This window comes from Bacillus rossius, chromosome 14, assembly GCF_032445375.1.
Source record: "Bacillus rossius redtenbacheri isolate Brsri chromosome 14, Brsri_v3, whole genome shotgun sequence".
Taxonomy (NCBI): Eukaryota; Metazoa; Arthropoda; class Insecta; order Phasmatodea; family Bacillidae; genus Bacillus; species Bacillus rossius.
This window is the reverse complement of record NC_086341.1, coordinates 4,948,890-4,964,657: the sequence shown is the minus strand read 5'-3', so window position 1 is coordinate 4,964,657 and position 15,768 is coordinate 4,948,890.

Genomic DNA, 15,768 nt, shown 5'->3' with positions numbered 1-15,768 from the left:
GGTGAGCGCATTCCCCTGACACTATCTCACGCTTAAAGGGGACACACCCCACAATCCCGGCTTAGGTACTTTTACTATCGGAGACCTGAAAAATTCGCGGGTTTTCGTTTCGTGTTTTTGCTAAAATTCAAATTACTATACCTTAGTGCTGCTTCTGCAATTGGTTTACTGTTAAATCTGGAGGACTGAGGGCCAATTAGAGATCCTCACTCATAGAAGTGTCGAAATCACGGACCACCCAGTCGAGACGTCTCACAGGTCAGCAGCCAATGAACAGTTTGCATTTGCCCGTGTGTCTAGAGGATATTGGAGTCTATCCTGAAGATCATTTAACCAGCGAATTTTTCCGGTCTCTATTTATTATTATAACAGATTTTTAGAAAAACCCATTCTCTTAATGTCACGATACATAAAATCCTTCATGGCGGTTTTTACACTGTTGTCAGCACCCTATTTAATGCAGTGAAATTGCCATAGACTTATCTTTTAAATGAAGTTGTAACTAATGATGCTACATTATTTTTTAAGGTCGTAGAAATTTTTACCCGAAAATAACCACACAACTACTTAATATCACACGAATAAAAAAAATAAATCTTGGTTCATGCAGCAACCCCTGTGCTTGCTTAATATACAATTTGGCATTTATTTTGTAGGTTTTTTTTTAACAAACAATGATCTGTTTCGACAGATGTATGTAATTTTCTAACAGCTTATAGTGAGACATGCCTAATATTTATGGCGGTGTCGTAGAAAAAAAATAGATGTTTAGTGTGTGCCGTATTTTATCCTTGTCGGCCCGTAAACGAGGGAATTTTGCATAATTTGTGATCGACACTCCACACAAGAATAATCGCATCCAAATACGGTAATTAATGCTATCACAGATTATCATAATATTTTCAGGCGTTAAATGAACCTTGTATCGAGTGAGGTGTCGCTGTGGATAACACCGGGCACCAAGCCAGCTGTTCGCCAGTATTAAGGTACAAGTACCCTACGGTTTTAAACATAATAACAGCACGAATCAAAACATTTAACATTTACAGAAACTGCTGTGTAAATTACGTAAAGGAACGGTTTTATTCGTGGCGCAGAATTAAATTTTCCTCATTGTGAACTCAGTGCACGTGGTGGGTTCTCAAGCGCACTGTGTTTTAATTATAATAAAAAAAGGAACATGTTTTAGTTCTGGTTAACGTGTTCTTGTACCAGTAGGGTTGGGCTAGGACAGGGGTTTGAAAACGGTAGCTCGCGAGCCACATGCGGCTCTGGTCACACTATGTCGCGGCTCTGGTCACAATATATCACGCCTCTGGTCACCGCATGTCACGGATATGGTCACAGGATGTCACGGCTATGGTCACGGTATGTCGCGGCTCTGGTCACAATATGTCGCGACTCTGGTCACCGCATGTCACGGATATGGTCACAGGATGTCACGGCTATGGTCACGGTATGTCGCGGCTCTGGTCACAAGATGTCGCGACTCTGGCCACAGTATGTCACGTCTCTCGTCACAGGATATCACGTCTCTGGTCACAGTATGTCGCGGATCTGGTCATAGTATGTCGCGGATCTGGTCACAGTATGTCGCGGATCTGGTCACATGATGTCGCGTATCTGGTCACAGGATGTCACTTCTCTGGTTATTGTATGTAAAGGCTCTGGTCACAGTATGTCACGGCACTGGTCATAATATGTCAGGCTCTGGTCAAAGTATGTCACGGCTCTGGTCACCGTATGTCACGTCTCTGGTCACAATATGTCAGGCTCTGGTCACATGATGTCGCGTATCTGGTCACAGGATGTCACTTCTCTGATCGTAGTATGTAACGGCTCTGGTCACAATATGTCAGGCTCTGGTCACAGTAGGTCGCGGATCTGGTTACACTATGACGCGTATCTGGTCACAGGATGTCACTTCTCTGGTTATAGTATGTAACGGCTCTGGTCACGGTATGTCAAGGCTATGGTCACAGGATGTCACGGCCCTGCAACTCACTGCGCTACCACAGCGCCGAACAAAACCAAGCGGCCAATCACAAGGCGTGTCCTGAACCTGCGCCTCGCACCAACCACCGCACCGCCCCGCTCCACCACACTCGCCCAGTGGCTTTTTTAAATTAAAAAAAATTAATTAAAATAATTTAGGTGTTCTTGTTTTATCAGTAGAGCTCTACTAATGACTAAATTGCACATGTTCCCCCCCCCCCTAAGAAGCATTCATTTTTTTAGACTTTATGTTGAATTTGTTAATAATTTTTTTTTTTCATTTTATCTCGTTTTTTTTTATCTTCCTAAAAATCCAATGAATACACAGAGAAAATACACATGCTGCTGCTCTCTAATATAAAAATAAATGGGGACTCTGTTTACTTAATACTCGGCTCATCTCACTGGGAAGTCTGCCGACCCCTGGGCCAGGATGTGGTGGTGTTAAGGAATGCAGGGGCGTTCCCGGCGATGTGGTAATGGTAAAAAGGAGGGGGGGGGTAGGGTGGGGGGTAGTTAATGCCCCATCACGAAGCCGTGGGGGGGGGGGGGCGACTTTATTAAGTTCCAGCGGAACTCTTTGTCCGTATGGTATGCTAGTTCCTTCCACACACCCCCTGCCACCCACGCTTCGCAATGCACTCTGGTGCTGAAGGAACACAAGGGTCGAGTTGACCAGCGGGGATAGTCGGTTTTTTTTTTTTTTTCGCGCACGCGCGCCTGGTGTCTGAGAGGAAGGGCTTCACACGCAGGCGAGGACACGCAAACCCCGAGCCTGCGGCAGCAGCACCCCCTCCCACCCCCCTGCCGAGGAAGCTTCCTGGTCCAGCGCGGCGCGAGGAAGAAGGCCTAATTGCATCACGCCTCGAGGGTGGATTCCTTTTGTGGATACCGCCGCGTCGTTTCGGAGCGCTTCCGTCCTTTGTCCATCAGCGTCGTTATCAGAGCCAGCCTCGTGTGCCTCTTTCGCCCCCCCTCCCCTTTTCAAGTACCACGCGTACTTTACGTATATTGTGTGCCTTTGTGTGCCCCCACTTGGATCTCGCTGCCTCCTGTACCCTCGATTGTCACGTGTACATTTTTAGTCCATTGGGTGTTGGTCTGGCGCCGTTAACTGGAATTTAGCGAATATCGGAGGGACGTAACAAACGTATTGGATTGCCAAATTAAACTTTGTAGCAGCGAAACTACTCTGAAAATGGTCATCGCAACTTAAAAATATTTCTTGAGAAAAAAAATGCAGGTGCTGCTATCTCTAGGGATTTTGCTGTAACAGTTGTATCGATGGATGCTAGAATGCAAACGTTAGAATGCGCTTGAACCAGTTTCTAGACTGTTTTTTTTTTAACGGTTCACGTTTTGTTCGCTTACGGAGAATCGGTTTGGACACGTTCTGGAATATGACCCGTGAGTTAGTTGTAAACCGTCACTATGTTTACAGTTTTTCTTTTTCTTTTTTTCATTTTTTTTATGAGATTATGAGTGCAAAATTGATGTAATTTATTTAAAATGTTTTATGTTAAAAAAAAGTAAGAGGAAGATGTGAATAGAGAGCCTCAAATCTAATTAATGATGCTATTGCAAAGCTATTTTATCTATGCATTTATAAAACCATTACTATATTTTAGCGCGGTTTAAATTCTCGTTATTCATACTTGCATAAGTCTGTGGATTTTCAATTCCAGCTTTGGTTAATTCATCTATGGTTGCTATAAACAGGTATTCGTTCGATAGTGGTTTTTCGAATATGGATGTGTAAAAAGCAAATAAAATAAGGAAAAAATTATCTGGAGAGGAAGATACGTACTGAGTGAGGGTCGTACTTCTTTCTACATTTCCGTTCAGCTCACAAGAAGAGACTACAGCGGAGTTCCGTTATTTTGGTAGACGTCAAGTTGGGTTCATGAAATTCTGCATTAATTTGACAGAATTATAGATTTTCCGAACTTCAAGAATGAACTTACTTTTCGGTCGATATCTACATTCATGACCATCCTGGGTTCGAATCTTCGTACTTTCCATCCCTGAAGGACGATGGTCGGTGCCGTCAGTCGCTGTCACAAGAGTTCTGAGACCTGAGTTCCCGACACAACCATGACGACCATACATCTACGATTCCATGTTGTCTACGTCGGTGAGATCGTTTCACATTAATTATGAAGACTTTTCAGGATCAGAGGAGGATGCTGGACTGCCGTCATCTAATTTTACAACTAGAACAGTAGTATTCGTAGTTTTCAGCTGGTCGAAAACGTCCTTGTCTCTGGTTACCGCTATCCAGATGTCCAGTGCTGCAGAGTTTGCAGTGTCTCCGAACAACTGAACTAGACTTAAGGTTACGTGAATCGAGACATTACTAGTATGAAATACCTTTACTTAGATTTTTGGCTCTCTAGGAATACTTATATGTCCGCATACAGATAACTATCACTGATATAGTATATATGTTATTGAGACTATTTGATCACCTAAATAGATGTCATTTATGTTTGCTTGTTCATTTAAGTCAAGATAATAAAAAAAACACTAATATTTTGGAAGGTATAACTAGTTACGTCAAATTCCTAACCTTTGGCATTACTTTTAAAATATACATTTTAAAAATTGAATTCATAAATGAATATTTAGTTTATGATTCACTCTACACTTCATTATTACACATTTTAGACACATGTCTTGTAAGCGGAAACAAATTAGCCAGGAACAAATGAGTGTAATAACTTGGATAAAACAATATTAATAAGAGGAATCATAATCAATTGTTTATTTCTGGAGAAACATATATATAAAATTAGGCGCCCAATTTCAATAAATAAATATACCACGTTCTACATAGGTTACGGTCGTATCCACCCACAAAGGCGGTGCTTATTCGCTATCTTACCCGGCAAGTCTTGGAATACCGCCCCTTAAAGGCTTGAAAAAGGGAGACATTGCGGCGAGGAAGTGTGACTTGATGTAAGCTTTTGTACATACGCCATTGCTAAGCACATGTATGTCTGTAGAAGAAAACTAAAAAAAAAAAAAAAACCCAAAAGACAAAATACACAAAATTATGCAAAAAAAATTGCTGTTGTCAACATGATATATAAACCACACAATATTCCATAACAGGAATATGGTCAACAAACAAAAAAAAAAAAAACAAAGAAAAATGGACTAAGAGAACGAAAAAAAAACACAACAAAAATCATGAATTGAACTTCCCCCCCCCCCCCCCCCATAATTCAACACAACAGTTAAAACGAGACAAAAAACACAACAAAACCAAAAGACGAAACAAACACAATAGTTTTTTTCAAAACAGAAACAAGCGAGGAAAGTGTCACCGTCGGAGAAACCATTTACCTCCCCCGTCAGCCCCCTCCCCCCACAAGGCCCTAGAAGCTCAGTTCGCCCCGAAGGGCCGACTGCTCGACGGGAGGGGCCCGACCTGGTGTCGACGCCCCATCACCCCCCTCCTTCCCCTTCACCTTCTGGCACCGCGCGAATTAGCGGGCCACGTGACCCCGGAGAAGACACGTGACCTGGGAGTGTGATGGGGCCCGAGCAGCTGCCAGCCGGTGCCCCAGTTCCCCGGTGGTGATCCGGGGGGGAGGGGGGGACAATAACCGGTTATGGTTGTCGCCAGCTGCCGGGCCGACACGACCCCATCGGCGCCCCCCCCCCCCCCTGCCGAGGCCTGGCCGGGAGACGAGGATCCTACCATAACTGTCCCGTCTTGCGCTCACCGGCGGCAGAAACATTACTAGAGACCCCGTGAAATTCGCGGGTTCAATGACCTCCAGGATAGACTCCAATATCCTCTACACACTCGGGCAAATGCCACACCTGTTCATTGGCTGCTGACTTGTGAGTCGTCTCGACTGGGTGGCCTGTGATTCGACACTTCTATGAGTGAGGGGTCTCTGATTGGCCCTCAGTCCTCCAGATTAACAGTGAACCAATGACAGAAGCAACACTAAGGTATAATTATTTGAATTTTAGCATAACACGAAATGAACCCGCGAATTTTAACGGGTCTCTGAACATTACTACAAACGTATCATGAATTACAGAATTAGAGACCGGAAAAATTCGCGGATTCATTTCGTGATAGTCTAGAATCCAAAATACGCTTGCCTTTGTACAGTATCAGTGACTGAGGGCCACAGTTTATATGAATGATACTCGGCCAATGAAAAAAAAAACCTTCAACAAAAGAAGTATCGAATCACTAGCGTCCGAGTTTACAGGTGTCACGAGTCAGTAGCCAATGAGCAAATGTAATTTTCCCGCGTGCATAGAGGATCATGGAACACATCCTACAGATCATTGAAATCGCGAATTTTTCCGGTCTCTAATCTTGATATGTGCCAACATTCTGATTCTGGGGAACTAGTGTTCTTGCGTGACAATTATGCGTCCATTTAAATGATTCGTGCAATGGTTGAATTTCGATTTAATTCAAATTTCCTTGGACATACGACATTGAAGTTTGTCACCGCGCTGGTCACGGGGAAAAATTTCATAAATGCTAAATAATAAATAAAAATAAAAACAAAAAAACTCACTGAAAATAATCCCTAATTCGGCTGATGTCAAACTCATAAACCCAACGGTGAACCAAAACCTAAACACGTATTATTTGACAACACGATGACGAGAGCACAGACGAACACCACTGTTGTGTTAACCGGCTCGATAACACAGCGGCACAGTGCTCGCTTGTTCATCTCAAGGTACGTGGTCCAAATCTTGTCACTGGATCATTTTACTTTTTAAAATTACATTATAATACAATAATATTATAACGATAATGTTTACCCAGCTCAATAACATTCAATTTTGTTTGTAGGAAGTATTTACAGACTGATTTCAGTCGTTTTAACAACAACAAATACACAAACGTTTACTTAGTGTTATAATATGTGTTTTAAAATGTTTCAATTAATATTTTGGTATTTGAAATAGAAGTATCAGTTTTAAAGTATAAGGCAAATTCATAGTATTAACGGCTTAAAGCATTTTTAATAATATATAAAATAAAATTAAAATTTTTAAATAAAATTCCTTTTCTAATATCAGGTAAAAAGCTTTCGCTTTCATCGGAGCTGTTTACTAATAGTTTAAAAGTTCCGTTTGTTTCGTGTTGCCATCCGCGGGGGAATGTGGCAAGCAAAGTTTACGATTTCAGGCAGCGAATTCTAGCGGCGGGCGCAGAAAGTAAGTGTGCGATTCGCGTCTAGAAATTTTTGGCGTGCACTTGAAAAAAGCGGATATTTTTATCGATCAGTAGTACATTTATAACTCTCGGCATTATATCAAAGAATTTTTTTACATTTAAAATTTCGTGTCAAAAGTTTCGTATAATAAGATTATATTTGACACGAGAACACATGAATTTGCTTGTTACCGAGGTTAGAGATGTTTCACACATTCACAGGCAGTTCTTTAAGCTCGTGCGTGAAAGAAGGAAGTGCGATTCATGGTGACCTTTGAACTTCGCGGTGAAGCAGTCATCACAGCATGCTCGGAGAGAACCCCCCCCCCCTTCCCACAACATCATCAAAAAAAGGGGGTGGTAAAAGGGATTAATTCACAACCCCCAACCCCCCCGTCAGCCACAAAGCTAAAAACACGGGAGAAAAATCTCAGTTACGTGTCGGATTGCCGTTGCGGGAATTTGACGGGGCGAATACTGACCCCCCCCCCCCTTCCCCTGCACCAACCAAACAAGTGCCTCGTAAAATATAATGCAGCGTTGCGGGGGCCGGAACAACTGTGTGGTCTGGCTCCATCCCCCCCAACCACCAACCCCTACTGGGGCGACGAACCGCACGCATTTGCGAGTGCGTGGGGTTTGTTGACCTTCCTTCCCAAATCCCCCCTCCCCAAACGGGGGGAACACACGCACATTTTTAATTTATCCTCCGCCTCGATCGGCGCGAGTGAATGATTCATACCCGGATTACACCGGACCCGGCGGGATTGCCCCCTCCCGTACTTCCACCGCCCCATAAACATGGAGATTTCTTTTTTATTACCATGGAAGAATTATTACGATGAAGGGGGGAGGGGGTAACGTTCACGCCCCGGCTTCATGAATCTACGCTCAAAGAAACAAAAAAAAAAACCCTCATGATTTTTTTTTTTTTTTACCTATTGACTGACACATCGGTAAACACGGCAGTAAATACGTTGCGAAGAGGGGGAGAGGGGAGGAACTGCGCTTGCGATTGGGTGACTGTGAAAAAAGGGTATTGATGTCCAAAAAAAAAAAAAAAATTATATCTCTTTGGAAAACTTTCTGTATGTACATCTAAAAAGTTAATCTGCTTATTGCATGCACGTAGGCAACAACAATTCGGGCAGTAGCCTACTTAATATACAAGTAGCTACCACATCCAGATAAGAAGACACGTGCGAAAAAAATATTTGTGTTTCCACAACCCCCAAACCCCTCTCCCCAACACCCCTTCAAAGTTAATTTCCGCGGGCTGATGTTGCGAGATCCTAACAGATTTTGCGTGCCCCCTGCCGGTAGACAACGACCCAAAGAGGGGGGGGGGGGGGGAGGTCAGCACGCAAACTCGACTCGTCAGAGGCGCGTCAAAGGCCTATCTCTGCCCCCTTGGGGTGCCGGCCGCCCTGCTCGGTCGTCGTCGCAAAGCGCGCGGGCGCGCCTGGAGGGTGGGGGGTTTGGAGGGGGGTTGTCCCCTTGCTCTGAGCTCGCCGAGAGCTCAAGTATTGGGGGTGCCCACCCCCGGGGGGGGGGGGCCGTCAGCAGCAGAAGCGCGGACCCCCACTCCAACCCTCCCCCCTCACAAAACCCCTTTCACCCCCTCCCCCTTTTCATTCCTTCTCAACCCCTCCCGACGTAGCGCGACTCCGGAAAAGAGAAAGATCCCCCCCTCCCCCTCCCACTCAGGCCTCTCCATTATTCACGTCCTCGCCGCCGTAGCGCTGAAGAATTGACGGGCGCGCGCGGCCCTGGATCTAGTTAATGCGGGAGTTAACGTGCCCGAGAGAGAGTGAGAGAGAGAAAGAGGTACGACAAGGAGGCTTGGGGTGGGGTAAGGGGCGTGGGAGATGCCTTGTAATGAAGTCCCCTCGTCGAAGCAATAAAGTCGTCGCGCAGCTCCCCAAGAGTTGATTAGAGTAAAGGTTGTTGACACGGGGGGGGGGGGGGGGTGGTAAAGACGTGTTCCGATGTCCCCCGAGCATCTTGCTGACGCACGAGGAAGACAAGGAGAGAGAACCAGACTCGCAATTATCTACTACACCCGTAAACAAAAATATATTCTGGTGACGGTCCCAAAAAAAAAAAAATAAAATTAGCAAATTTTATGCAGCTTACGCCAAAAAAAAATTTAAGACCGTTAGTAAAATTGTATAGTAATTATATATTAATGGTTCTAAAGTCCCGAGAGAAATTGATTCTTAACAGCAATACTTTTTTTTTAAAAAAAAACTTTTGATGCCTAACTAGAAAAATTTATAGGTATAAAAAAATTGTAGTTACTTTAAGTAACATTACACGATAACAAAGGTTTTTAAAACATGTCACCGTTTTCTTTCCGACTAGAAAAAAGTTTTATTTCAATATACACATATTTAAACAAATTTAATTATTTTAAATCTTAAACAAATTACTTGTACTGTACTGTACTGTACTGTTGTGTATAACTTTTACGACACCACGTTGTGGTAGCCACCTTCGTTCTGTGGGCTTACTTACTAGTGTCATGATGTTACTGGTGTGAAAAACTGGGGATAAATATATATATACTGAAGTAATAGTTTGGGAAACGGGACACAAAATAACTTTAATATACCTAAAATACTACATCTACACAAACATATACACTTACAATAACCTAAGACATAATACATACACAAGAACACTAAATGACAAATAGTATAGGCGTTTATGTAGGTTGGTTTAAATTTACGAAATAAAAATGAAAAAAATATGATTATTGTTTATTATTATTAAGGCAGACCTGGTGATGTGTAACTGGATAGAATTAACAGGATGTACGGTGAGATAGATTATTTCAAAAGTTCTTTAAACTCGTTCAAAAATTAAAATAAATCCATAAAAATGTTAACTCAGTTTTAAAATACTTCCGAATTTAACTTTATGTAGTTGTATCACAATTAATTGTTCAAATTTATCTCGGCTAGATTGTTCAGGGTTCACGATGATTAATTGAAAATCATTTAATTATTTTCGAAAATGGACACCACTCTGATATCTCCAGCCCTTTATAAAACGCGCGGTTTTTTTTCCCCTTTTTCTCAAGCTCTGCAGACCTTATGGGTAGAGACCGGAAATATTCGCGATTTCAGTGACGTATAGGATACGCACTTGGGAAAAATTACATCTGCTCATTGGCTACTTACTAGTGACACCTTGTTAACTGGGGTGCTTGTGATTCGGTACATTTTTTATTTTAAGGTTTTTTTTTTCATTGGACCAGAGTCTTCTACTTAAATTGTGGACCAATCATTAAAGCAGCGAAAAGCCTACCGTGAAATTAATCCGCGAATTTTTCGGGTCTTTAATTATGTGTGTCCGGGTGGACAGGGGCCTTATGGAACAACGCTCTTTTACGTCGTTTCCCGCGAGCAACGAAAGGAAAGAAAAAAAAAATATATAATCCCGAATGTTCTTCCATCGGCGTACAGTCTCTTCCGCGGGGCGAGTTAATAAATCATGCCGACAGGGACTTCCCCCTTTCCCCCCACCCAAACAACAGCCAGCCGCACCGCGCGATGCGACCGTCGCGAAAATTTTCAGGTCCGTTGGTTCGCGAGTTTTCGCCCTCCCGCGTCCGCTTGAAATCCGCGGAAAGATGGCGCGAGGATCGTTTAGCGGGACTCCAGGCTCCAGGAGGAGACGCACTGCGCTCCCCCGGAATTGACTTCCCGGAACAAACGAGACAGTCTCCAGGTGACTAAAACCTGGCGCACGTTGTCTCTTGTCTCCACGCGACACTCCAGTGGATGTGAACTTGTTGACGTGATTGAAGCAGTTAACCGAAACATGCCAGCTGAGAACACCGCGAGTATTTCAATTTAGATTTTTAATATATTTAAAATATACAATATTTACCTTATTAAAATAAAAAAAACAAGGATTTATTTAAAAAAAATTAGTTGTCTGTAAAGTCAGTTTACGGACGATAGTTTAACGTGACAACGTCATAACAAAACATTTATAAAATGATTGCATACTTTTATGAATAAAATTGAATCATTTTTATTGAATTATCACTATTTTGTATGGATACAAAGAAGGAGTGAAATGAAATCTAAAATTTAATTGATAAATTTACTTTTATTTACACTGATTAATTCAAATATGTTTATTACTTTAACGAAGAGATTATTTTAACTATAACTTTTATACATGTTTTTTATTTACCTTCTTCCAATCTGTGTTATTCTGTTAAGGATAGGACGATGATAGGAAAAGTAGGAAACGAATGGGAGTGTTTCAGATTTAATGTGCCTCGAAAAAGTCAAATCGATGGTTGTTCCAATCGAGTGGAAGAGAGATAGATGCGGTGCAAGCGTACAATGAGCGTAACGGGACACTTTTTCGTGAGTGCAGCCGGCGTTCATCGATTTATTAGACGTTGTCACGTAAAAAGAAAGTGTTACTTTTGACACCTAATCCTAGCTTTGCTCATTACTCCACTGTCACGCCCCGAACACACACACACATACACACACATATATATATGTGTATATATATATATATATATATATATATATATATATATATATATATATATATATGATTGAGTGTACTTACCCACGCGCGTTAGAAGTCACACTTACTTGACGTGAGATTAAACTAACTTTAATATTGAATGCAAATAATTAATAGAAATAAAGTAATAAAAGGACTGGAGTGATGCAATAAATACGGTTGGCAAAGTGTAAACTCAATAAAATTATTATTTTTAGAAATTACTCTGTATTAAATTTTAATATAAACACGCGTATAAAAATTAATTATTTATTTCAGTAAAATAATCGAGATGAATTTTTATTTAATAATGAAAATCAAATAAATATGCTGAATCCTTATCTTATTTTATTAATTATAAATATTTATCAAATGACAATGTAATAGTTTATAACTCAAATAAATTATAGATAACGGAACATTACCTCACAAACACTCCCATGAAAATGGCAATGGAAACTTGCAAGCAATCTGACATCGTTATTCATGGTGATTATGTAGACAAGTAAGTAAAAACTCTGCTGTAATTTTGGTGATAAAATTACTACGTAATGTAAATTTGTATTTTTTAAAGTACATCGGAGGTTGAAAAAAAACAGCCCACGTATTTATATATTTTTATTTCTCATTCATTAATTAAGGTCTATTTCTGAAATTTTCCTTCATAACCTCACTTGGCATTGTTGTTCTGCTACAAAAAAGCATATAAACATATATTCACTTAGTGCAATATTATTGATGTAAAAAAGATGCGCAGGTATTACGCCCATGAAATCACACGAAGTGGATAGGTATATATGTTGAACATATTTGTGGCAGAGCAATTACTGCAAGTAGAGACCGGAAAAATTCGCGGATTCCTTTCGAGACAGGCTGGAATCCAAACTCGTTTAGCTTAATGCTGCGTCAGTGATAGGACCGCAATTTACCTGAAGGACTCTCAGCCAATGGCAAACACTCAACAAAAGAAGTATCGAATCATAAGAATCGCAGTAAACAGGTGTCCCGAGTCGGTAGCCAATGACCAGGTGATAGTTGCCCGAGTGCATAGAGAATCGTGGAGTCTATCCTAGTGGTCATTGAAACCGCGAATTTTTCCAGTCCCTAACTGCAAGGCAGGTATCGTTCGAATAAAATTAATTACAAAAAAAAATCAACATGGTATTGTTACCGAGTTTTAATGAGTGAAAGTGTGCCGCTGGATGGAACGGATAAGGAAACATTATTTTCAAGCGATTATCAAGGCAGTAATATTTAGAGACCGGAAAAATTAGCGATTTCAATGACCTGTAGGATAGACTCCATGATCCTCTAACGCTAGTGATTCGATACTTCTTTTGTTAAAGGTTTTTCATTGGCCGAGTGTCATTCAGATAAACTGTGGCCCAATCACTGATGCAGTATAAAGGCAAACGTTTTTTTTTGGATTCTAGACTATCACGAAATGAATCCGCGAATTTTTCCGGTCTCTAGGCCAATACAACACAAGGGCGGCGTGGCAGACGCAACTCAGCGGAGAAGCGGCCTCCGTCTACAAAACCGCGCGGGAGTTACTGAGGGAGACTCGCCCGTGTAGTGGCGGCAGGTGGCGGTGTTCTGTCCCCGCTGATCCCGTGTTACACGCCTCGCCCCCCTTTTGTTTATCTTCTGCCCTCCGGTCCCGCCCAGGACCGTGTAATCCGGGCGGGGTAGCCCGAGGTAAGCTCGCTGCCTGCTCGTGATGGACCGCCGGGAGGGGGTGATGGGGGGACAGGAGAGCCCTGCCGGACTGTCGCGCCGGGAGAGGTCATGGGTTCACGCCCCAAACACGCTCGAATAATTACCGCGTCACCGCGCACCTGGTTTACCCCCCCCCCACCCCCCACCGCCCCATAAACCAACCAAAATCGCGTGGCCGTTCGGGTTGCAGCATTTTTCCCAAACCGTCATTTGTTTTTTTTTCTCTTTTGTTTGTTCCGTTGCAACTCTTCCACACTCACGTTTCGCTGTGTTGCAAGCACTGAAGAATTACTAGGGCCACCCGCAATTATTTTTTTTTTCTCGCGAAAAAAAAAAAATTTCCAAACAGGAAATGTGCGCTAAAAATTTTTTTTTTTTTGAAGCGTTTCACGTTTGTTTCGTGTGTGTGTTCGGGTTGGTCTACCGTCAGCACGACAGTCACAGACGTCCGAGTGCGGAAGTAAAACGAGCCCCTGATTGATTGACGTGGCTTGTCTTGCAGACGCCAGTCAATTACAGGGAAACATTCGCTGGCGCGCGCGCAAACCTTATTGCAGTCCATTGAAAGATCATACAATTTATTTTGACGTGACAACGTCTAATAAATCGATGAACGCCGGCTGCACGCACGAAACAGCATCACGTTACGCACATTGTCCCGTTACGCTGTGTCCCGTTACGCTCATTGTACGCTTGCGCCGCATCTATCTCTCTTCCACTCGATTGGAACAACCATCGATTTGACTTTTTCGAGGCACATTAAACTTGAAACACTCCCACTTGTTTCCCTTCTTTTCCTATCATCGTCCTATCCTTAACAGCATAACACAGATTGGAACAAGTTAAATAGCGAACATGTATAAAAGTTATGGTTAAAATAATCTCTTCGTTATAGTAATAAAAATATTTGTATTAATAAGTGCAAATAAAAGTAAATTTATCAATTAAATCGTAGATTTCATTTCACTCCTTCTTTGTATCCATACAAAATCGTGATAATACAATAAAAATGATTCAATTTTATTCATAAAAGTATGCAATCATTTCATCAATGTTTTTTTATGACGTTGTCACGTTAAACTATCGTCCGTAAACCGAATTTACAGACAACCAATTTTTTTTTTCTCAAAGAATACACGCCCCTAAAAATCACTACGGACACAGAAATGTTGACAATTTGGCTTGCGTCAGGTTAAAATTCAAAGCATTATGTTTGCTTTGTTAACATTAGCTTTTATTCAAGCTGATATACGTGCAAGAATGTTTTTGTTCTTGTTAGTTGACACTACCTGATTCGATTTTTTTCCCTCTCTTACACTCTAACAGTTAACTTAGCGGATTTTTCAACGAAGATTAAACGTGAAATAAACGAAGTGTTTTTCGTAATTTCAGATAACTGGATCCTCGTTGTGATGATACAGAAAATAATTAATTTCTTTGCTAAGGCTCCACTTGGGAAACAAAATTTCTCTGTGAGACTAGAAAATTTAGTTCTTTTTGCTACACACACGATGCAAAGAAAATACATTTAAATATAAAATGTGAAGTAAGTAAAGATAAACTCACTGTTTGATGCGACGGTGTAGGGATAGAGCTAAACAAACATATCGAATTTTGAAAATGAACGTGTGAAGCAAAAATCGTTAGAACTAATATAACCAGAAGGAAATACAAAATCGAAGAAGCTATCTTCGAATTAAAAGTTTTTAAGGCCCTTCAAGTTCACATTTTTTTAAACAACTAGATGACCCGGCAGACTTCATACTGCCTAATTAAATTGCAATAAAGTCCTGTCAAAATGATTTGTAATGTGACATTTTTTTGTTCCTACATATTTTATAGTCGGGGCAAAAAATTCTCCTGAACAGAACCGTCACCCTGGTGATCGGGTGTTGTGAATAAGAAATATAATTAAATAAAACATATAAATAAAAAGTTAAATAAAAACAAAATAAGTAATCTCTTTATTGTTAATCATGTGAAACATAATAATTTTTATTTTCATTGTAGTGCATGATTAGATCGGTAATTAGCTTGGTTTGTAGCATTTCGGGTTCTTCTACCTAAATTGATTCGTCTAATAGGAGGCATAACTATATTATAGATTATTTTGTCACATGCAATAATTAGCGATCATAGGTAAATAAACACTGCACAAAACACTATATAGGTAAGAATTTGTTTCGTGTATAAGTTGACAAAAGCAAACTCATTAGGGTAGGTAACCTAAAATCCAAGAAGAAGAAAACACACACATTGACAGTTTTTTTTAATTTGATATGAATTGGAGTCAAATACTTCAAGCCGTATTT